The sequence below is a fragment of the Mytilus californianus genome, unplaced genomic scaffold (assembly GCF_021869535.1).
Source record: "Mytilus californianus isolate M0D057914Y unplaced genomic scaffold, xbMytCali1.0.p SCAF_9, whole genome shotgun sequence".
Lineage (NCBI taxonomy): Eukaryota > Metazoa > Mollusca > Bivalvia > Mytilida > Mytilidae > Mytilus > Mytilus californianus.
The window spans coordinates 86,294,753-86,318,864 of NW_026262745.1; the positions used below are offsets into that span (position 1 = coordinate 86,294,753).

General features: G+C 33.6%; 1 protein-coding gene across 1 annotated transcript in view; it reads left to right on the forward strand.

The window, feature by feature from the left end:
* The window catches only part of LOC127714015 (BTB/POZ domain-containing protein 6-like), a 160,064-nt gene that overhangs the window by 73,991 nt on the left and 61,961 nt on the right, over positions 1-24,112 (forward strand). The gene's annotated exons all lie outside the window — the stretch shown is intronic.

The window sequence follows — 24,112 nt, forward strand, 5'->3', positions numbered from 1 at the left end:
ATATGGAAATTACTGGTAAATATGGAATGGAATATGTCGATTTGAAAAGATCTAAACTTTACATTAAAGCAAAAATTGTCAAAGGCAACGGGGAGAGCTTAACCGAAACTGAATACGTTGGACCTGTAAATTTATTTCTTCAGTCCATGTTTTCACAAGTAGAGGTCACCATGCAAGGAAAACTCGTAACATCATCAACGAGTCATTACCCATATAAGTCTATGATTCAGACATTGTTGTCATATGGAGGTGGTGCTAAAACGACACAGCTCACCTCACAGCTGTGGTTAAAAGACGTTCCGGGACACCTCGACGATGCAGATGTCAACGGTGGGGCTAATGGAGCACTCAATAAGCGTTCTCTATACTTTGCTCAATCGAAAACCGCCGATATGGAGGGAAGACTTTATCATGATTTATTTAATTTAGACAGGTTGATTTTGAATCAAGTATCAATTAATGTTCGTCTAACGAAGGCAAGACCAGAGGTTTGTCTTATGACGATAGAAGAAACGCCAGACTTCAAAGTGGAGCTAATTGAAGTTGTTTTAAAGGCTTGCAAGTGCAGAATCAACCCTGCCGTGATTTATGGACATGCCGAAATCTTGAAAACGATCAATGCAAAGTATCTATTTACCAAAACCGAAGTGAAGCAGATAGCAATTGCTGCCGGAACTGTGAACTTTGAACAGGACCAATTATTTCAAAACACTCAACCAAACAGGGTAGTGATATGATTCGTCAATGCCCTTGGTGCTGCTGGGAGCTTTACAAAAAATCCTTTCAATTTTCAACACTTCGATATCAATAAAATCGGACTTTTTGTAGACAATGTTCCGGTGACAGGAAATGTTATGAGGTTGAACTTCAATGCCACTACCGGACGTACTATCATACCAGCTTTTAATAATATGTTCGAAGTGACAGACAAATGAATGCATGATACTGACAATCAGTTAGATAGAAATGACTTTGCTGGTGGTTATGGATTATTTTGTTTTGAAATTTCGCCACAATTTGGAGATGAAGGATCCTATTTAAACTTATTAAAACAAGGGAATGTTTGACTTCAAGTACAGTTTGGAACAGCGCTTAAAGAAGCCGTAACTTGCAGCGGTTACGCCGAATATCCCGGTTATTTCGAAATAAACGCAACCAGAGACGTTTTTACAGAAAGATGAACACCCACCAGATACAGTGCGCTATCGATTGTGAACAAGAAATGAGTAAACAAATCATTGGAGTATTTGCAGCTGATCAAATTCCATTTCGCAGATCAGCACCTTTCGGGTTTATCGTCAATACGGATCCACAGACACTCCCGGGGAAGCATTGGATAGCGTGTTATGTTGACAGTAACAATGTGTTAGAAATTTTCAATTCATATGAGAATTCATCAAACATACGCTCTCTATTCATCAATCGATATATGAAAGATTTTCACAGAACAATAATAAACCCCAAAAGACTCCAAGGTTCGAATAGCAGAGTATGCGGACAATACTGTCTATTTTATTTGATGTGTCGTTGTAGAGGTTATACCATGACAGACATAACTAATATTTTGAGTCAAGATTTTGAACTGAACGATCAATATGTATTTGATTTTATAGATACTAGATTTTATTGTTGTATGTACACCTCTTCTGGATTTTGTCAGATGTGTGTAAATAAAATATAAAATATATCATTATCTTTTGTTTTATGATTCCATATATATATATATACAACTCACTCAGTTTTGTATCTATTATATAATTACTTTTGTTGAGTATGGACGCTTGGTGGGAAAAAGAGAGTTTGGTAAAATTCGAATCTCCAACTTCAATTTTCAATGCAGCTCCTAGTGGAGCTGGTAGGACCGTTTTAACGAAAAACATACTCAAACATGCTGATGGTATGTTTAAAGTTTCTCCGTCAAAGATATATTTTTGCTATTCCATTTGGCAAAATCTATATGATGGAATGAAGGATGAAATTGAAAATATACGGTTTCAACAGGGGTTACCAACTATGGAGGATTTAAGCGACTGGGGTGGAGAAGATGGTCACAAACTTTTAGTTTTGGATGACTTAATGGTAAAAGGAGCTGATTCTGAAGAATTGATCCACATGATGTGTGTTGGAAGTCACCATACTTACGTGACAGTGATCTTTTTATTACAAAATATCTTTCACAAATCTAAATCGTTAAGAATTGCTTCTCTTAACTGTCAATACTTTATTCTTATGGCGTCAAAAAGGGATCCACAACAAATTCAAATATATGGAAAACAGATGTTTCCAGGACAAACAAAATATTTCATGGATGCTTACAAGAAAGCTACGACTATCCCTTATGGTTTTTTATTAGTTGATATTAACCCTCACAGCGATAAAGCTTATCAGTTGCGTAAGAACATTTTACCCGGAGAGGACACGATAGTTTATCAGCCCATGAAATGAAGGAAGAAGAGCGAAAATGATTCATACAATTTTTATTGATATGTTCCACTCAACAGTTCGATTTCATATTGAAGACATTAACAAAAGATCAACTTCAGATAATTATGGAAATATTATTCAATGTGTTTAAAGGAGTATGTCCAATATCGGATAAGAATAAAACAGTTCTCATGAAACGCAAACGATTCATTCGAGCAGTGTTATTGTCGAAGTTAACACTTAGTCAAAGAAAACAGGGTTTACGGAAAATTAAAAAAATCTTACCGATATTTTTAAAGGCTTGCATGCAGTATGGCTCGTGAAATGATTTTAATACCAAAAGCGAAATACGAACAAATGCTCGACAAAAAAGACACCCTTAAAACAGAGTCTCAAAAAGCGGCAGATGTAGTTACAGACGATGATAAACATGGGGAAAACCCGTTTGAGGAATCGTATGTGCAAATGAAACCGAAAGATTTCTTTAATTCTAAACAATCAACAAACCGCAGACTAAAAGATAAATTGAAGAAAAGTACGAAAGTCAGTTTAAAACCTATAAAAAATAAAAAAACAGGCGTCAGCAAACAAAAATGGTTGACATTCCACGTATGACTGAAAACATTCTAGAATGTAAAACATTTTGAGCGAGAAAAACAGACACATGTGTTTTCCATTAATAGTTAATGACTGCTGAAAAACATCGCATGGGGTTCATATTTATGAGGCATGGGAAATAACAGAATCATAAATTCTCATGGATTATAAACATGCTTTAAATACTATAGAAATGTTACTAGAGATGGTATTTAACCCAGCGTATCCACCACACTCGAACACACCACGATGGATCCGTCTGCAGATAGGTTCTTGGAATGGTTGCTCGAAAAATATCCAGAAAGCGACGAGAGGATGACATCTGAATTACAAACTTTAAAGAGGAAATTGAAAGAGTTTAACGAGTCTGATGATGATGACTTAGTACAAGAACTAGAGAGGGTAGAAAACAAGAAACCAAAATTTGAATATTCTTGCGATATTTGTGGTCAACAGTTTCGCCAAAAATACAACAAAAACCAACACATGAAACCCCATTTTGCAACTTTTCTTTGTGGGAAATGTGGAAAGTCATTTTCACGTGATAATACCCGAAAGACGCATGAAAAAAAATGTATGAAACATTCAGCATCGAATTACAACACCAAGTTTGTCTGTAAACATTGTGGGTTACCGTTTGAAACTTATGAGTTACTTTTTCAACACGTGGTCGACAATCATCCGTTGAATGGACAACAAGGAGGAGAAGCTAAAAGTGTTAGAAAAAATGATGATGAACAAGGAAATGACCAAAACAGCACTTAAATCAAAGTAAACAAGTTTGCTCGTTACGTAAGGAAAGGTGCAATCAATGACATTGTTAATCAAACAATCATCTTTCCAGAAAGAGAAGAAAAATACGATATATTAGGATTTTTTGCTGAAACAAAGATTGAAGTGCAACACGAGTTAAAGGTCAGACGAGAAAAGATTCGGGATATCAAATGGTATTTGAATGTGAGAGTTGAAATGGAGAGGAACATCGACGACGGAAGAAAAGAAAAAGTTACACCTCATTTTCCAAGTAAAGCTTATACCTCTTTAGAAAACGATGACAACGAACATAACTTGAATGATGCTTTTCAGAAGATGAACGCCTCATTAGAAGAATTCATTCACAAAGGATCGAATTGGGTTGTGAAAAAAATTATAGGTTTAGAGGTCAATAGCCTGAAATACTCACCTATTGCGGTTCCAGCTACGTGGAGCTACCCAACAAATTTAGACTTTCACATTCAGTCGTCAACATCAAAAACATAGATCAAAAGTGTTTCCTGTGGAGTGGACTTGCAGCTCTTCATCCTGTACAAGACCATCCTAATAATGTTTCAAATTACAAGAAATACGAACATTCTTTAAACTTGTCTGGAATCGACTTTCCCGTTTCGCTTTCTCACGTTGGAAAATTCGAAAAACTAAACGATTTATCCATCAACGTGTTTGGATGTGAAGAGGGTAAAGTATTTCCACTATACCTCACAAAGATGAACAACGGTTTGACAGAAATTAAAATATTATACCTAACCACTGAAAACAATTCTCATTATTGTTTGATAAAAAATTTAAATCGTTTCTTAGGACATACACATAAAGCAAAGAGGCAGTATTTTTACTGCCATCGCTGCTTACATGGATTTACAAGTCGAGTCTTGTTGGACAAACATCGACCATACTGCGATCGATTTGATTTCCAAAAAGTAGAATTTCCAAAAGAAGGAGAGAATATTTTAGAATTTAGGGATTTCCACAAAAGTATGCGAGTTGGATTTACAATCTATGCTGATTTCGAAGCTCTAGCTCGAAAAATTGATACCTGTTTACCCAATCCAAACACATCGTCTACAACTCATCAAACAAAATTCGACGCCTGTGGATATGCATATCAAGTTATATGTACGAACGACAATTACACAAAACCCCCTGTCGTTTTTAGAGGTGAACATGCAGTAGAACACTTTTTCGAAAGCATGTTTAAGGAAGAAGAGTACATTCAGAGCATCTATGGTGATATTGAACCACTGATTATGACTGATGAGACGGAAAATCTATTTAAAAAGGCCACCAATTGTTATATGTGTAACCGTATGTTTACTGATAACTTAATCAAAGTGAGAGACCATTCACACATTGGTGTCTCTGGTGATAAAAATTCAACCAACTATAGCAACTACCGAGGAGCAGCCTGTCAGTCCTGCAATCTGAATTTACAGAATTCTACATTCATCCCAATATTGTTCCATAACTTTAAAGGATTTAAAGGACTCTCATTTATTGGTAGAGGCTGCAGGTAAATACAAAGACCGGAAAATCGTTTGTATTCCCAACAACATGGAAAAGTACATTTCGTTTTCTATAGGGAAGTTGAAATTTCTTGATTCATATCAATTTATGTCTGAAAGTCTGGAGAGATTGGTGGGAAATTTAGCCGTAGATGGACTGACACATTTTCATCAGTTCCGAAAAGCATTCCAATCGGAAGGTGTGGCAAAACTACTACTAAGGAAAAATGTCTACTGCTACGACTACGTTGACAGTCATGACAAATTTGAGGAGGTTACTTTACCATCAAAAGAGGCCTTTTACAATTCCATCAAACAACAACACATTTCTGATGAGGACTACTTACATGCCCAAACTGTGTGGACAACCTTAAATATGAAAACGTTGGGTGAATATCATGATCTTTACCTGTTAACAGACGTTTTGCTGTTAATCGATGTTTTTGAAAGATTCAGAACTATGACTGTGGAATATTATGGACTTGACGCCTGTCATTTTTACACGACACCTGGACTCGCTTGGCAAGCGGCCTTGAAAATGAGTAAGATAAGTTTGGAACTTTTAACATCTCCAGACATGTACAATTTCTTCGAACTAGGGTGTCGAGGGGGAATTAGCATGATTACCCAAAAACATGCTAGGGCTAATAACAAGTATGTCGAAGGATACGATCCCACTAGTCCTAGCTCTTATCTAATGTATTTTGATGCAAATAATTTATATGGTTGGGCTATGTCCCAACTGCTCCCTTCTGGATTGATGAGGTGGCTAGACGAGGATGAAATCAAATACTTCGACTTACACAAGCTATCAGTCGATAGTGATAAGGGATATATGTTGGAGGTTGACTTGGAATATCCTAAAGAACTACATGAAAGTCACAATTCCTATCCACTAGCTCCCTCACATAAAACTGTTGATGATGATGAACTTTCTCCATACAGTAAAGGGTTATTTAACGATTTATATGATGGACAAAAAAAAACAACCTAAAACCAAAAAACTGATACCAACACTCGAAAATAAGATCAACTATATAGTTCATTACAGAAATCTACAACTGTATAACGAATTGGGAATGAAAGTCACTAAAGTACATCGTATAATGGAATTCCATCAGTCTTCTTGGCTAGCCAAATACATTTCGTTCAACACCAGGAAAAGACAGCAATCCAAGAGCGATTTCGAGAAGAATTTCTTTAAACTGATGTGCAACTCTGTATTTGGTAAAACCATGGAAAATTTAAGAAATAGGGTTTGAGACCCAAGATGTATTCTTTGGTTAATGACGTAGGAGATGGCTGTAGAGAAAAGAGAACGGCTAAAGAAATTGCTAAATGTGCTGTCGAGAAGCAAATTCGTCACTTACATTATAAGCAGTGCTTGTTTCACAACCGAATGACTTTAAATGATATGAATTTGATTCGTAGTGACAATCATATTTTGTTTATAAACAAAGTTCGAAAAACTGGACTTTGTAATTTCGATGACAAACGTTTTTGGAAAAATTTAGTTCAAAGTTATGCTTATGGACATTATAAAATTCTATTTGTACAAAAGTGTTGTAATGTGTACTGTTGATATGTATGAAAATAATAAATTATATATATTGAATTTGATTTATTTCTACTATAATGAACTACTGTGAAACGAACTATTAAAGAGTCAATAAAATGTCACACTAATTGGTTGAAAAATTCCATGGGATCGAAGTTTTCTTCCCCTTTTGGTTTTTGCTAGGTAGTCCACAACCTGGTAACGCGCTAGGTCCCTTGTTGTTAGACGATCCAAGGACTCTAATGGGTTGTGCAGCATAAGGAGGTGGTGGTGGCATAAGCTCTTGTAGGGTTGGTTGTTGGGGTTGTTGAATTTGAGGTTGCTGTGGCTGCTGAGTTTGAAGTTGTTGCCCTAATAAAAAAAAACACCGATCGATTTAATTAATAAAAAAACTTACCTCAAATTGTTTGAAAAGCTGCTCCAAACCTTCCTTCATGTTGGTCAACTCCAAAAACTCATCCCAGCCAAGAGAACATCTTCCTGGATTCCTCGGATTATTATTGTACAATTTTATATAATGAGAGTCATTCACTTTTGTCAACACTACCGCCATGTGACGTCCAAAAGAGGTACGCATCTCCATATTTCCCCTGATACTTTGTTTTTTGGTAAAAGCGTTACTTTCCATAATTATAAAACGTTTATTTTGTGAAAACTGTATGAGAAATTATATCAGAGTGATGTTGGAATAGGAGATCCACTTATGTATAATACCAAGTGAGTGCTATTATGAGTGGGTGTTAGACACTCCCTTTGTCTGAAATAGACATCCATTGGGTGGAAAGTCTCTATAACTGCAATAAAGCGGTCGAGAAAAACACTCCTCTCATTATTCAACCAATGAAAAAACTCTCTATTGAATATTTAGTCTCTTTCAAGTTTGTTGACTCAACTTTCTCACGTTTGTTTTGTAATTACCCACAGATGGTTAAGTTTGTTTTTTCAATGTGGTAGATGTTTGGTTAATTACCACACTTCAACTTCAAAGCCATAATTTACTAAAAGGAAGTCGTGCTGATGGGAAAAACTGCATTATCAAACTCTCATGTGGTTGATCAAATGTTCTCACACCATGCTATTAAGCCGAATACAGTACATGAAAGGAAGTCATGGTGATGAGAAAATAAACGATTGAAAAAGAACGAGTTAAACATGTGGTGTTTTGATTTGCTCGTGCATGTTGAACTAATTTACGCTTCAACGTCAAACATAATTAAAATCATCAAAAATCACAAAACTCGTTGAGTATGCAATACTTCCAGTTTTCTATTATAACACATTGATCGTCATATTCATTTTTCAGCTTTGTCAAATCTTCCTTGCTTGTTTTTATCAAGAATAAATAAACATCTGTAGTTTTGTCTATAAATGTAAAGTAATAGTGCATTTGTAATAAATTCATCCTGTCTTCACTCCGAACTGTAGAATTTGAATTGTGTAAAATTCTGCTTGCTTATGTCTAGGATCAAGGTAGTCTAAAAATGAATTTCTAAGTGTTAAGTCTTAAGTATATATCTTCTTTCTCTCCAAAGTAAAACATATACGGTGGGGGACATTCCCAATGTAAAAACTCTCAATTAAGACCTACTCGAAAAAATTATAAACCTCCATTTTAAAATACCTGCTTATATGCCATTTTTTGGTCTGTATTATTGGTTAACTTTGTTTGTTGGTTGTTATCTAAAATCTATGTATAAACATTATAAATAATTCAATGACTGTATGCTATCGGTACTATCAGTGCTTTGATTTTATAAATATCTATTTATAGTGAGTCACAATCTAGAACGATATTGACAATAAACAGATCAATGCATTTGTGAGTTTTATGTGTGTTTATACGATTCTATTCGTTTGTATTAATTTCTATAATTTGTACAAGGGAAATAACTAAGTCAATCATAAATACAATTTGATGCATGAATTAATAACAAGAGTTATCGCTCTCTAAACAGATAAAATTATCAAACGTTGAAAATAATGTAGTGTAATAAAAACAAGCCCTGAAAGTGGGTTCAAATAGGTTGAACTTTAATCATGCTTTATCAAAATAATTTAAAGCTTGCATGAAACGTTTAAACTACTGAAATAGATAGAAGCTGCTTATTGAAATATTTAATTCGCTATTACATGGGAGGTAACTCTACACGACAAAACACATTCGGAATCTCGAAATTAGAAGATCCTTATTAAACTGATAGAAAACCACGAAAGTTTCCCGCCAGAAAACTAACCAAGCGGAAAATGAAAAAGAAAAAGACAAACTGAAACTATCACAATAATGGAGAGATTACGTTGTTTAATTTTTTTGTTACTTTTAACATGTTGTTGGAGCGATGTGATTGATGTGAAGAATGTTTGTAGAATGAAACAGGACTTAGATTTTAAGCCAATTGGATACTCGTGTACATTTTTAGGAAACAACAATGTGTATGTATACCAAGGATCTTCAATAGTAACAATTGATTTTGATACATTCAATCTAGAATCAACATTAATCATCACTGGATCTGTAAGAAGAATATTAATCGCACGTGGTGGAATGGATTTGTGTAATCGAATAGTGTTCAGTAATTCCGCAGCTGGTAAAGTCTCCATAGATGGTCAGAATTGTAAACCTGTAACAGGTCAGGAATAACCACCAATTGGTGGACTATACCTCAATTGACGTATAATCCACCAATTGACATATATTGGTATAGACCAATTGACGTATAATGCAAGTTTTTTTGTAATAAAACGCTAGTCTGGGATAGGAGCATCATTTTGCAACTTACAACCTATTTTATAACCATTATTGAATCCTCCTAAAGTTTCAGTTTTGTCAAAGCCTGCTGCATCTCTTGAGAATGCATGTGTATAACAATTCTTTTGTTAAAACATCTGTACTATTGACCATGATTGACTTTTAATAATGAAAGTCAAGTATTAACAAAGAGCTCCATTCACCTGGTGAGTTGTACTCATAATCACATGACTGAAGGCAGTATTGATGTCCATTGACCGGTGATTAGTGGAAAATTTACCAATCAAGAATTGACAAGATAACAATAGAAGAAACTGCAAATACAATTATTGATTAAATGCAATATGTTATGTCACTATACTTAACTAGGAATGTTTGACATGTTTTCATACCATAATATGGTTATAAGAAAACAATGCTCCATTTTGGTTGTATAGTTTGCTTTGAAATACAAAGAATTATACTTCAATTGGTCTATACCATTATATGTCAATTGGTGGATTATACGTCAATTGAGGTATAATCCACCAATTGGTGGTTATTCCTGACCTGTGTAAGTCTGACAATACAGTATAACAGTAAACACTAACAGATAAAACACTATATGTATTATGGGGAAGGTGTTTCATTTATAGCCAAAGAAGTAATTTGTAACACATATATTAAAGATGGTTGGGATGTTTGTGATTAACTATTATACTGTGAGATTTTATGAAAAAAATAGACAATGAAACCAAAATACCAAATAGTTAAATTAAAAACCACAGAAAAATACTAATGCCAAAACCAGTAGGAAATAATTTAGTCTAACAACTCTATATATTTTTGCTTAAATTTGAGGGTGTGATATAGTCTACAGGGGTTCATAATTATTGTCTGGGGTGAACAATAATGATAATATCGATTGCTGTTGTTGTCTGTGGTATATGTATATTGTTTGGTGTGAAAAATAATGTTCAAATCATTATTGTTCGCCCCAGGTAATAGTTACGAGTCCTTGTTGGCGGAGGTAGGTCTTCCTTTTTCCTAGAAAAGTAGGGTACGGGCTAACAATAATGATTACTTAAACTTATTATATACATGAATACCTGTCCTAAGTCAGGAACCTGTTGTTCAGTTAGGTCCTTTATAGCTTACTGTGTTGATTTTTAACTTTTTATATTTTGCGTCTTGGATGGAGAGTTGTCTCAATGGCACTCAGAATCATACCACATCTTATTTATAATTAAAGTTTACCTTCTCAAAAATGTTAGAAAGGTTTTTGTCTCGCCTGCGACGAAAGTCGCAGAAAGTGAGACATAGGTATTACTATCCGGCGGCGGCAGCGGCGACGGCGGCGTAAACTATTTGTATAAAGCTTTATATTTCAGAAGGTAGAAGACCTGGATGCTTCATACATTGTATGTAGATACCTTATGTTACGAACTTTCCGTCTGTCATATGTCCAATGTCCTTGACCTTATTTTCATGGTTCAGCGACTGTTTGAAAAAAAAGTTTAGTTTTTTTGTTATGTAAATTTCTCACTTATTATGAGTAATAGGATAACTATATTTGGTATATGGGTTCCTTGCAACGTCTACATGTCCATCAGACAGGGTTCACCTGACCTCAGCCTCATTTCATGGATCAGTGATCAAGGTTAAAGTTACGTGATTAGGTCCGTTTCTCAGATACTACAAGCAGTAGGTCAGCTATATTTGGTGTATGGAATGATTGTAAGGTGTACATGTCTGTCTGGTAGGTGTCATTTGTCCTTGACCTCATTTTCATGGTTCATTGGTCAATGTTAAGTTTTGTGTTTTGGTCTGTTTTTCTAATACTATAAGCAATAGGTCAACTATATTTGGTGTATGGAATGATTGTAAGGTGTACATGTCTGTCTTGCAGGTGTCATTTGTCCTTGACCTCATTTTCATGGTTCATTGGTCAATGTTAAGTTGCTCTTGTTTGGTCCTCTTCTCAGATACTATAAGTTATAGGTCAACTTTATGTGGTGTATGGAATGATTTAAGGTGTGCACGTCTGTCTGACAGGTTTCATCTGACCTTGAGCTTATTTTCATGGTTCATTGGTCAATGTTAAGTTTCTGTTGTTTGGTCTTCTTCTCAGATGCTATAAGTAATAGGTCAACTATATTTGGTGTATGGAATGTATTTTATTATTTAACTGCTGATTACTTACATTGAAATAGATTATTTTATTAAAATCTTTAAATAACATTAATAATGATAATAAATAATAAAAACTTTTAAGGGATCATTACTAAACCGTGATTAACAAAAACATTGGAAGGTGTGAAAATGTTAAAATAAGGTCACTCATGCATGAATGTTTAACATAGAATACAGTTCACTCCAGTCCCTTCATAAAGATTAATTGGCTGAATATGTACAGATTGAAGAACTTTTGAAATTTTGTTTGCACAACAGAATCACATTTACTGATTTTTGATACATATGAAATAAGATAAGTATTGAGATAAGTAAAAAATATTTTAGCATAGCAACATAAATAGATAAATAGATAATATGAAAATATGACTTTTTACAATATTTTGATCAAAGATTGAAGATAATTTTATTTATTTTTTTTTTTTTTTTGGGGGGTGGGGGGGGTCTTTCAGGTTCATCTCAAGGAATTGACAAATATTTATCCAGTTTCTGCAATGCCTTAAAACTTTTCCTTGTGCACAGGTTTGTCTGTACTCAAGAGGAAATAAAAAAAAATGGCCATATTTGTCAATCCCTTCTGATGAACCTTAAATCTAGATGAAAAATTATTTCATAAGAAATTTCAAAGTTTGCTTTTAGTAGTCATTTGACTTAATGTTCAAAAAAAAAAAAATGTATAATGCGATTTTATTTACTCAAATGTTGCTATATTTGCATGTGATTTATTAGCAAAAAGTGTATCCCATGTGATTTTATGATGCTGTTTTTTCTAAAAACATGTTACTCAACATGAATGTAAAAGCATTACAGACCTATATTTAAGCCTAAGGTCAAGGTAACTAAAAAAGACTAAAATTTGAACATAGGTTTCAGGATGTATTCAATGGGATTGCAACTTAACTTGGTGTATAGAATGATCGTAAGGTTCACATTTCCAACTGGCAGATAAGTGATAAGTTCATAAAATTTTCTGTATGGAATGAATGTTATGTGTATATGTCTGTCTGACATGTGTCATCTTACCTTGACCTCATTTTATGGTTCATTGGTCAAAGTTCAGTTTCCTCAATGAGGTTTGTTTCTAAGATACTTTAGGCAATATATGTTAAATAAATTTGGTGTATGGAATGATTGTACGACCTACATGTTTGTCTGATAGGGTTTATCTCACCTTGACTTCATGTTCATTCATCATTAAAATGTTAATTTAATGTAAAGCTTATATAAACTTATTTTTTTTTACTTTCAACATAAATTCAATTATGAACACTAAAACAGGCGAGACATTTCAGTGTGTCCACTCTTGTTTTTTTATGTTTTTTACTTTCTTATGTCTCTGTGAAAGGTCAATAGACAATATTGTCCAGTTTTAAAAATTAAATACAAGAATATAACCCTCTGAATGTATTTTCATTAAATGTTAACACATATATGTATCAATCGTGACATTTTGCTGCATTTATATATTATTTTGTTCTGTTGTATTCATAAACAATTAGGAATAAGATAAGTTAAATATATATTTTATTTATATTTTGTAGATGTTCAGTTCATCACAGGACTCCTCATCAATTGTATTGACAGGTACGCTCTCATCTATGGATATATCAGCTTTGACTGCATCACCTATATATACAACACCTATGACAACATCAGCTTTGGCTACATCAGCATCTTTTATATTTACATCTACAGCTACATCTACATCTTCATCAACATACACACCAACATGTGTTCCTTCCTAAATTGAGGACAGACAGGTAAGCACTCACTTAATAAACATCTGAAAACATAAATTTTATTTAATACAATTCAACATTCACATATAATGTTGCGAGAATAGCATTTTTAAATGAAACAGAGACTTTGTCCTTGTTTTAAATTGTCATTTCATTATTTTTTTCATGTTTTTATTTCATTTTTTTTTATTTGTTTTTAGTACAACTGTAGATATGTATGTGATGATTCAAGTGCTTTCTTCAAGTACTTTAACCCCGCGTGAAACTTATCTCAACCATTTAGGTATAAAATGGACAATACAGACACATTCTAACTGATAAACCAACAGTTGCTTGTTTGGTTTCCATCCAAATTCCAATATTCTTGAAGGAAAAAAAAAGAAAAAGATTATGCTTAAATGTAAATAGGTGTTGAAAAAAGATATATATGTACCTTTGTTACTGATATGTTGAAGAACTATCAGGTATGATGGGTTCTGGAAGAAGCTCCTCTTCACTGCTATCATCACCATATATGATTTGGTTTGATACATGTTGCATGTCTTGCCACAGTGGCTGCTGAATATATGCTGTAGCCATTTCATTTCAAAATATGTTTTAGGATAAAGATCAGATTGTATGGATTTTGGGATTAACAGCATCTCTCTTAGGTTAGTATACTATTTATCATATTTATTATTCATTTCCATATTTGTTTTTAAGTATGGGAATATTGTAATTAACCTCAATTCTTAACATGCTTTTTTACTGTTGGTATTAAAAAATGCCATACTCGATCAACATGTTCAACCGGTTAGGTTTTTCAGTGGTGAAAGGAAAGATTTTGTTTCTATTATCATTTACACGAATTATATCTACGGTATAAATTTGTACACATGCAGCTTACATTTAGCCAACAATCATACCAAACATAAATGAAGATTGATATGAAAAAGGAAAGAAAGAATTATATAAAATATTTTTTTTTTCTTCCCATATATACTTATCAAAGCTTATTATTTTTTCTACCTCAGAAGAGTGTTTCCTCTAAACAAAACTGATCAGTGATGCTCAAATCTAAATAATTTAAAAGATCGAATAAAGTAGAAAGTTGAAGAGCATTATTATAATTGCTGTAGTTTTTTTATTTGATAGCAACAGTAGCCTTTAAAACATGGGAAATTGTAAAATGCATCAAAAAAAGAAAAAAGAAACCATATAGGGATCAAACAAGACAATTAGCATTCTCAGAGAGAATGGGACAGTTGAGAGAAAAGAAAATGAAAATGAAAAGTTCCATAGAAATTAATGCAAATGTTGGTGATGATGAGGATTCCTTTGACTCATGCCAGGATGGTGATAGTGTCTAAAAGTTATGAACATTTGCATTAAAATACAAACACAACAGTTAGCAACCCTATAACTTAGATTTTTTTTTTCATTATAGAAAGAACAGAAATCCTCATCATTATGATGTTATCTCTGTTGGTTGGTATTCTGAAAGGCTGTAGGTGGGTCGAAAGGATTTTTAATGTACTGAATGAAGACCCTCAGGGACAACTAATTCAACCCCAAGGACAACCCATGCAACCTCATGGACAACCCATGCAACCTCCAGGACAACCAATTCAACCTCAGGCTCAACCCATACAACCTCAGGGACAACCCATACAACCTCAGGGACAACCCATGCAACCTCAAGGGCAACCAATTCAACCACAGGGACAACTCATACAACGCCCAGAGCAACAAATTCAGCCTCAACAACAACTAAGAAGGTCACAAAGAGTACGCAACCGTGTAAATAGACTAAATATTTAAACTTACCTGTGCTTCAGTATACCATCTGCTAGGGCCATGATCCTTAATCCATGTTGTTCATTTTCTACATTGAGTTTTTCACCTAGCAAATAGCACGACAAAACAGTTCTTGCGTCCTTAAAGTGCAACATCAACCTACTTGAAAACACATCACAGTGTAACAGTGTGTGGTATAGGGCCACCAATTCTCTATCAACAGGAGAAGTATTGAAGAAACTCCACTCATTGAGTGCCACTACCTCTTTTTTACTAACTGAGTCCTGCTCGCACAACCCACAGGGAACATAGAGCATATCTAGCGATTCTATGTACTGCATGGCAATCAGTACTTCATCGATAAGTTTGGTAAATTCCATTTTTAAGTTTATTTCTGATGTGTAGGTATCAGGTTTATATATCCTTTCCCTAATTAAAAGGTTAAGAGGTCAACCTTTTCCTAACTAAATTTGAATGATTTATTTTGCATTGGGGGTGTGGTAAATGCAAATGAAGCAAGGCAATATGAAAAAAAAATTGTTTACTAATTTTAATCAACTTTCACATTATTTGACTAGCAATGTTTAAAAATCCTATATCCTTTTCAATCTTATATAAATCTAAGTTAAAGGGTTGCTGACTGTTGTGTCTCTACTTTGATTTACAAATTATTTTGATGCTATGTGTATCTTTACATTGACACATGTGTTTTCTTGTATATGATCTTATTAATTATGTGTATATCTGTGATTTTTAGTAGCTAGTTTATTTTTACATTTGTTTTTAACAACATTCAACTTTTAGTTAACATTGTTAGTGTTGAAATTTTACATGATAATAGCAGTATTTTCTTTTTTGTGAGACTGAGATAAACTTTATAACGGGTCATTTCTATTCAGAATTTCATACTCATACATTCTATATTATTCCAGGCATATTTTTCTCGTTTAATAATTTTTGAGTTTCACCTTTATCATATTTACATTTCAAAACTTTTTAATGGTGCTGATTTTATACAAACATACACTTTTAAATGTTTAATAAATATTTTAATATTGTACATTGGTTTTTGTTGAATGCTTTTGCATTATAGTATTAATTATGTGTATATCTGTGATTTTTGTTCTTGTAGTGGTAGTTTACATTCAACTTACATCTCCACAATTTCAAACTTTTTATACTAAAAAATATTTCATAATTTTTATACTCATTACTCATTGCATTGATAAAGTTAATAACTAGCCATTCATTGTTTGAATATTTGATTTCCTTTACATTATTTTTTTTAAATTAAATCTTAGTAAGTATGGTTTCCTACACTGGTCAAATACTGGTTTTTGTTGAATGATTTTGTATTTTGAATCATTATAAATTTTTGATTTTTTAAAAAGTTTTCATTCAAATATTTTCCTGTTCAAAAATCTTTAATATTTTGAAAACAATAGTGTTCACTGAAAATGACATTCGAAAGTTTCCTTATCCAAGTTATCATTCAGGTCAATTTTTGTCATTAAATTTAAAATTTTCACCCCTTTTCTTTTTTTCCATCTTCAAAACTTTTTATTGAAATTTTGTGCTCATTTTATATGAAAATATACCTTTACATGTTTTAGATATCAAAATACTATTTGTTAAAAATTTACATTATTTTTATTGAATGAAAATAAAATTTGTTATAAAAATGTCTTCATTTATTTCACAGGTTGTCTTTGAGGTTAATCACCTCATAATGGATATTTCACATGTTTTGATGTTTGGTATGTTGTAAGAGGTTTATGCTTATGTACCTGCTGAGTCAATTACCTACTTTTAATAACACAGATTTTCTAACCTGTTGTTTTGTTTTAAGTGACATATGGTGCAACATGTATATGTTCTTTGAAAAGAGAAGTCATCAAAAATATAATCTCATTTACTTCCGTTTCAAAATGAACTTTTATTACTACAGGCGCCATCAGAACTGGAAATCCTGGGAAAACTTGTACGTTTCTTTGTCCTCGCAAACATTTGGAAAGATAATTATTCTAAATCAAAGTGTTTTCTGCAAACAAGACAAAAAAAAAAATTTCCCGAGAAAAACGTTGAAATTTAGGTATCAGGAAACTGTTATCAGACATCTTGTATATTTGACCTTAACAAAATAGTCAGCCTCAGTCAAGGATCTAAAAGAAATCTATGGAAAGTAATGAATCACAGACAAAACTTTTACTTTTATTCAATATTTTTATGAAGTGTCACATTTAATGCATTATCTATGGACTTGTCTATAGCATTCTGAAGTCTCTCCAGATAGTTCCATTGGTTTAATTTCAAATACAGTCCAATTGAAGTAGCTTGTCCTCTGTGAAACCTTCCTATGTCCAGTATAACTGATTCTTGATACTTGCACACTCTCACATATAGTTCGTTGTCTGGTAACTCAAATAACTGAATGCAATGAGTGTCATTCCAGGGAAAGTCTGACTTATCTAATAGCTGTATACATCCTGTTTTGTTATATCCTTTATCAATTTTATATAAAGAACTGGTCAAAACCAGTGTCGTACATATCAGGGATAACATGATGCAGATTCCAGTAATTTTTATTACGCCTAGATGGAAATTGTAGTTGCGATATATTGAACTCAGACTGGATCTAATGCTTGCATACTGGCTTGATGAGTTATCAGAAAGCATGTTAACTGATGTGTGGTTGTTGAAATATATGACATAGTCAGACACAGTTACCCTTTTTTAAGCAATTCTATCAGAACGTGTCCATGACAGGGGGTTGGGTGACACCAACAACCTAGATTTTTACCTCTAAGTTCACTCAATGATTCAGACAATGTCTTGCCATTATAGACCGTGGTATCAGTTAATATGTATTTCCTATATAACTGGATACATTTATTGCGTCCATATGTCTTTACCTGGAAAGGGTTCTGCCATTTACTGCCTTCAACATAAGATGTCATACCTCTACCTATATAAACATTATTTGAATTGGACATCCAATGCTGCAAGTCCCTATACCCTAACTGGTTCAATATTGACTTCTTTACACACACCAATGTTGCCATTTAAAATATATGGAAACTGCGCTTAATGATATTACATATCACTGAAACATTTTCAACCTATAACATTCCTTACATACTGAATGACGTCACACATTCCTAACCTACAACATTCCTTACATACTGAATGACGTCACACATTCCTAACCTACAACATTCCTTACATACTGAAGGACGTCACACATTCCTAACCTACAACATTCCTACATACTGAATGACGTCACACATTCCAGACATTGCAATATATTGCAAAAAAACTATCTAGAATCCCCAATACAACACTACTGGTGCTCACATTACAATGTTGTGTAACACGATTAATGATTTTATATATCCAGGTGCTTACATTACAATGTTGTGTTATAATATGGATAACTGTCAAAATCCTGGTGCTTACATTACAATGTTGTGGTATAAGATGGATGGCTGTCAAGATCCTGGTGCTTACATTACAATAATGGGTATAAGATGGCTGGCTGTTAAGATCCCGGTGCTTACATTACAATGCTGTGGTATAAGATGGGTGGCTGTCAAGATCCTGGTGCTTACATTACAATAATGGGTATAAGATGGCTGGCTGTTAAGATCCCGGTGCTTACATTACAATGCTGTGGTATAAGATGGGTGGCTGTCAAGATCCTGGTGCATTACAATAATGGGTATAAGATGGCTGGCTGTTAAGATCCTGTTGTTTACATTACAATGTTGTGGTATAAGATGGGTGAATTGTCAAGACCCCGGTGCTTACATTACAATGTTATGGTATAAGATTGGTGGCTGTCAAGATCCCGGTGCTTATACATTACAATGTTGTGGTATAAGATGGGTGGCTGTCAAGATCCTGGTGCTTACATTACAATGTTGTGGTATAAGATAGGTGGCTGTCAAGATCCCGGTGCTTACATTACAATGTTGTGATATAGGATGGGTGGCTGTCAGGATCCCGGTGCTTACATTACAATGTTGTGGTATAAGATGGGTGGCTGTCAAGATCCTGGTGCTTACATTACAATGTTGTGGTATAAGATGGGTGGCTGTCATGACCCCGGTGCTTAAAATACAATGTTGTGGTATAAGATTGGTGACTGTCAAGATCCCGGTGCTTACATTACAATGTTGTGGTATAAGATGGGTGGTTGTCAAGTTCCCGGTGCTTATACATTACAATGTTGTGGTATAAGATGGGTGGCTGTCAAGCTCCTGGTGCTTACATTACAATGTTGTGGTATAAGATGGGTGGCTGTCAAGACCCCGGTGCTTACATTACAATGTTGTGGTATAAGATTGGTGACTTTAAAGATCCTGGTGCTTACATTACAATGTTTTTTTGTTTATGATGGTTGACTGTTAAGATATTTATGATTGCATTGCAATTTTCTGTTCTTGAGATGAAGGAATGTAAGGACGTTTGTGTCTGTGTTACAATGATGTGAAGTCATGATAAGATAAAGAAATAGCAATATTCCGGTCTTGACAATACAAGTTGTATTTATCAGGGGTTAATTGACTAAGTATTGGTCCTGACACAACAAACAGCTCTGAATTTGAAACACAATAAAAATATGCTCTCCCTCTACCCCTCGTGCTCGAGGACAATGTCACCAACAAACCCGTCATCATCATGATTTATCCAAATATTAAGTGTTCTAAATCGCAAGACCAAAGTTTTTAAAAAAATTTTTTTTCTTTCAACTGACAAGACTGATATACATTACTTATTGTTATATTTTAGCTTTTAAAATGATATAATTATATTTTTCAGCCAATGAAGACATTACTATTTGTATTAACAGCTAAGTGATTTTTTTACCAGAGAGAATACACAGAGATATATGCAGAGTTGATACTGACAAAATATCTGAAATAAACACTGACATACTGAAAACGTATATAATAATTTGTTTAAGTTGGGATATCATATGTAGGGAAAATGAGTTTATAATAAATATATTTTCTTATTTGATTTTTAGACTTTAATATATGTCATTGAGTAATGGCAACACTTGCATCATATTTTGTTTTCAAAAATTCTTAATCGGAGAAAGAAAATAATTTGGCTTGAGGTCATGAACTGAAAAATGGATTAAAGGTTATCAAAGGCCACTAAAAATCTAATATTTAAAACAACAACAGAACAAGCAATCAGAGCACCTTGATGCTCTAAGACCTAAAGATATAGGAAGGTTTTGATCATTGAGCACTTTGTGGTCCTATACTGTTGTCATTGTTAGTAATTGCTGCTGTGGTATTTTTATGATATTATATTCCAGAGTATTTGTCAATCCGATGGAAGAGAAACAACATAAAGTAGTAATAGAAGAAATAAAACATAAAAGTACAAAACGAATAAAACGATTAAAAACACACACAAATTAAAACGGTAGAACAAAATAAACCCCAACACAAATCAAAATAACAGTCAAACAGTCTATTGGTCGTGCTATTCACAATAATCATGTTGACTAACCAACATGGTCAGTTTCGACCATTTCAATAAGTCATATGGACTGCATTCAATTGTCAAACTGACAAATGTGAATAGTCAATTTGAACAATTGAATTCGTCATGACGAGTATAACAGATAGTCATTTTTGTCGAGCCTGCGACTTTTGTCGCAGAAAGCTCGACATAGGGATAGTGATCCGGCGGCGGCGGCAGCGTTAGTCAACTTCTTCAAAGCTTTATATTTTAGAAGGTGGAAGACCTGGATGCTTCATACTTTGTATATGGATGCCTCATGTTACGAAGTTTCCGTCAGTCACATGTCCAATGTCCTTGACCTCATTTTCATGGTTCAGTGACTACTTGAAAAAAAAGTTAAGATTTTTTGTAATGTTAAATTCTCTCTTATTATAAGTAATAGGATAACTATATTTGGTATGTGCGTACCTTGCAAGGTCCTCATGCCAGTCAGACAGTTTTCACTTGACCTCGACCTCATTTCATGGATCAGTGAACAAGGTTAAATTTTGGTGGTCAAGTCCATATCTCAGATACTATAAGCAATAGGTCAAGTATATTCGGTGAATGGAAGGATTGTAAGGTGTACATGTCCAACTGGCAGGTGTCATCTGACCTTGACCTCATTTTCATGGTTCAGTGGTTATAGTTAAGTTTTTGTGATTTGGTCTGTTTTTCTTATACTGTATGCAATAGGTCTACTATATTTGGTGTATGGAATGATTGTAAGGTGTACATGTCTAGCTGGCAGGTGTCATCTGACCTTGACCTCATTTTCATGGTTCAGTGGTCAAAGTTAAGTTATTGAGTTTTGGTCTTTTTTTTCTAATACTGTATGCAATAGTTCAACTATATTTGGTGTATGGAAATATTTTATGATCTATATGTCAGTCACGCAGGTTTTATTTGACCTTGACCTCATTTTCAAGGTTCATTGCTCAGTGTTAAGTTTTTGTGTTTTGGTCTGTTTTTCTTAAACTATAAGCAATAGGTCAACTATATTTGTTGTATGGAAGAATTGTTAGCTGTACATGCCTGCCTAGCATGGTTCATCTGACCTTGACCTCATTTTCATGGTTCATTGGTCAATGTTTAGTTTACTTGGTTAATGTTAAGTTTATGTGACAGTTGTAATAAAGCTTTATATTTAGGACTATCAACATAATATCAATGATTAGTAAAGAAGGCGAGACATTTCAGCGTGTGCACTCTTGTGACTTCATACCATAGTCATAATTACCACCCTGCTCAGTCAAATGTGACTAATCATCTAGTCAAACGACTAATAACATAGTCAAAATGATTAAAATGCATTGTCATCTAGAGGACGGTCAAACTGACCAATTAAATTGGTCAAATTGACTACTTTATGTTTTCAGTGCGCCTGGATCAAAATGATTAGTAGTTTTGCCTTTCATTTTGGTTTCATGATCGTATATATTTCTTTGCTGCTGGATCAAAATGATTCACAGATTTCTTTCCATAGTCTGTTTAAATTAAATTTAAATTGGTATTTTTCAGAATATTTATTGTGCGCGACTGCTTTCCGTAAATTGCTTCAACCCATTGGTCATACATTTTTTTAAAGCAGTTCGTGGTACTTTTGCCTTTAATTTTGGTTTCATGATCATATTTTTTTGCTGCTGGATCAAAATGATCTTTTTGCCTTTTTATTTAAAAAGAAATCAGCAAATGAACACATATGCTCCATAGTCATTATTCTTCTAAATTAAATAATCTGATACCGCTAAAATTCCTCTACGGATTATGAATCACTGTTAAACATGTTAAATGTTATTCAATATTAAGTATAAGTTTTGAAAATATCTTTTTGTTTAGAGTGACTTAGACAATAACGAACTACACGAAACCAAATATTATTATATATTATATGTAGGAAAATTATTATTTTAGTAATTTTCTAATATTATAAACATCAAGTAACCTATGCAAGGGCAGGTGCCGGATTTTAGTAGAGGGCATGAATATCTACGGAAATTTTTTGACGTTTTTATCAATTATTTATGAAAAAAAAAAATGTATAGTTTGCATTCAAAAAGGTACATTTGTCGATTAAATAATGTTATTTTTTTAGCTCAAAGGGCCAAGTGAGCTTTTCTCATCACTTGGCGTCGTCGTCCGTCGTCCCGCGTCCGTCGTCCGTAAACTTTTACAATAATCTTCTCCTCTGAAACTACTGGGCCAAATTTAACCAAACTTGGCCACAATCATCATTAGGGTATCTTATTTAAAAAATGTGTCCGGTGACCCGGCCAGCCAACCAAGATGGCCGCCATGGCTAAAAAAAGAACATAGGGGTAAAATGTAGATTTTGGCTTATATCTCTGAAACCAAAGCATTAAGAGCAAATCTGACGAGATAAAAATATTTATCAGGTCAAGATCTATCTGCCCTTAAACTTTCAGATGAATCGGACAACCCGTTGTTAGGTTGCTGCACCTGAATTAGTAATTTTAAGGAAATTTTGCCGTATTTGGTTATTATCTTGAATATTATTATAGATAGAGATAAACTGTAAACAGCAATAATGTTCAGCAAAGTAAGTTCTACAAATAAGTCAACATGACCAAAATGGTCAGTTGACCCCTTAAGGAGTTATTGCCCTTTTATAGTCAATTTTTAACAATTTTTCGTAAATTTATGTTATCTTTTACAAAAATCTTCTCTGAAACTACTAAGATGAATTTAACCAAAGTTGTAAACAATCATCATTAGGGTATGTAGTTAAAAAATTGTGTCTGATGACCCCGCCCGCAAACCAAGATGGCCGACATGGCTAATAATAGTAAATAGGGTAAAATGCAGTTTTTGGCTCATATATCTAAACCCAAAGCATTTCGAGCAAATCTTTCAAAATAACAAAATTGTTCATTAGGTCAAGATCTATCTACCCTTAAATTTTCAGACCATTCAGGCAACCCGTTGTTGGGTTGATGCCCCTGAATTGGTAATTTTTAGAAATTTTTTCAACTTTTGGTTATTATCTTGAATATTATTATAGATAGAGATAAACTGTAAACAGCAACAATGTACAGCAAAATAAGACCTACAAATAAGCCAACATGACCAAAATGGTCAATTGACCCCTTAAGGAGTTATTGCCCTTTATAATCAATTTTTAACAATTTTCATAAATTTTGTAAATTTTTACAAAATAATTTCCACTGAAACTTCTGGGACAAGTTCATTATAGATAGAGATAATTGTAATCATCAAGAATGTTCAGTAAAGTAAGATCTTCAAACACATCACCATCACCAAAACACAATTTTGTCATGAA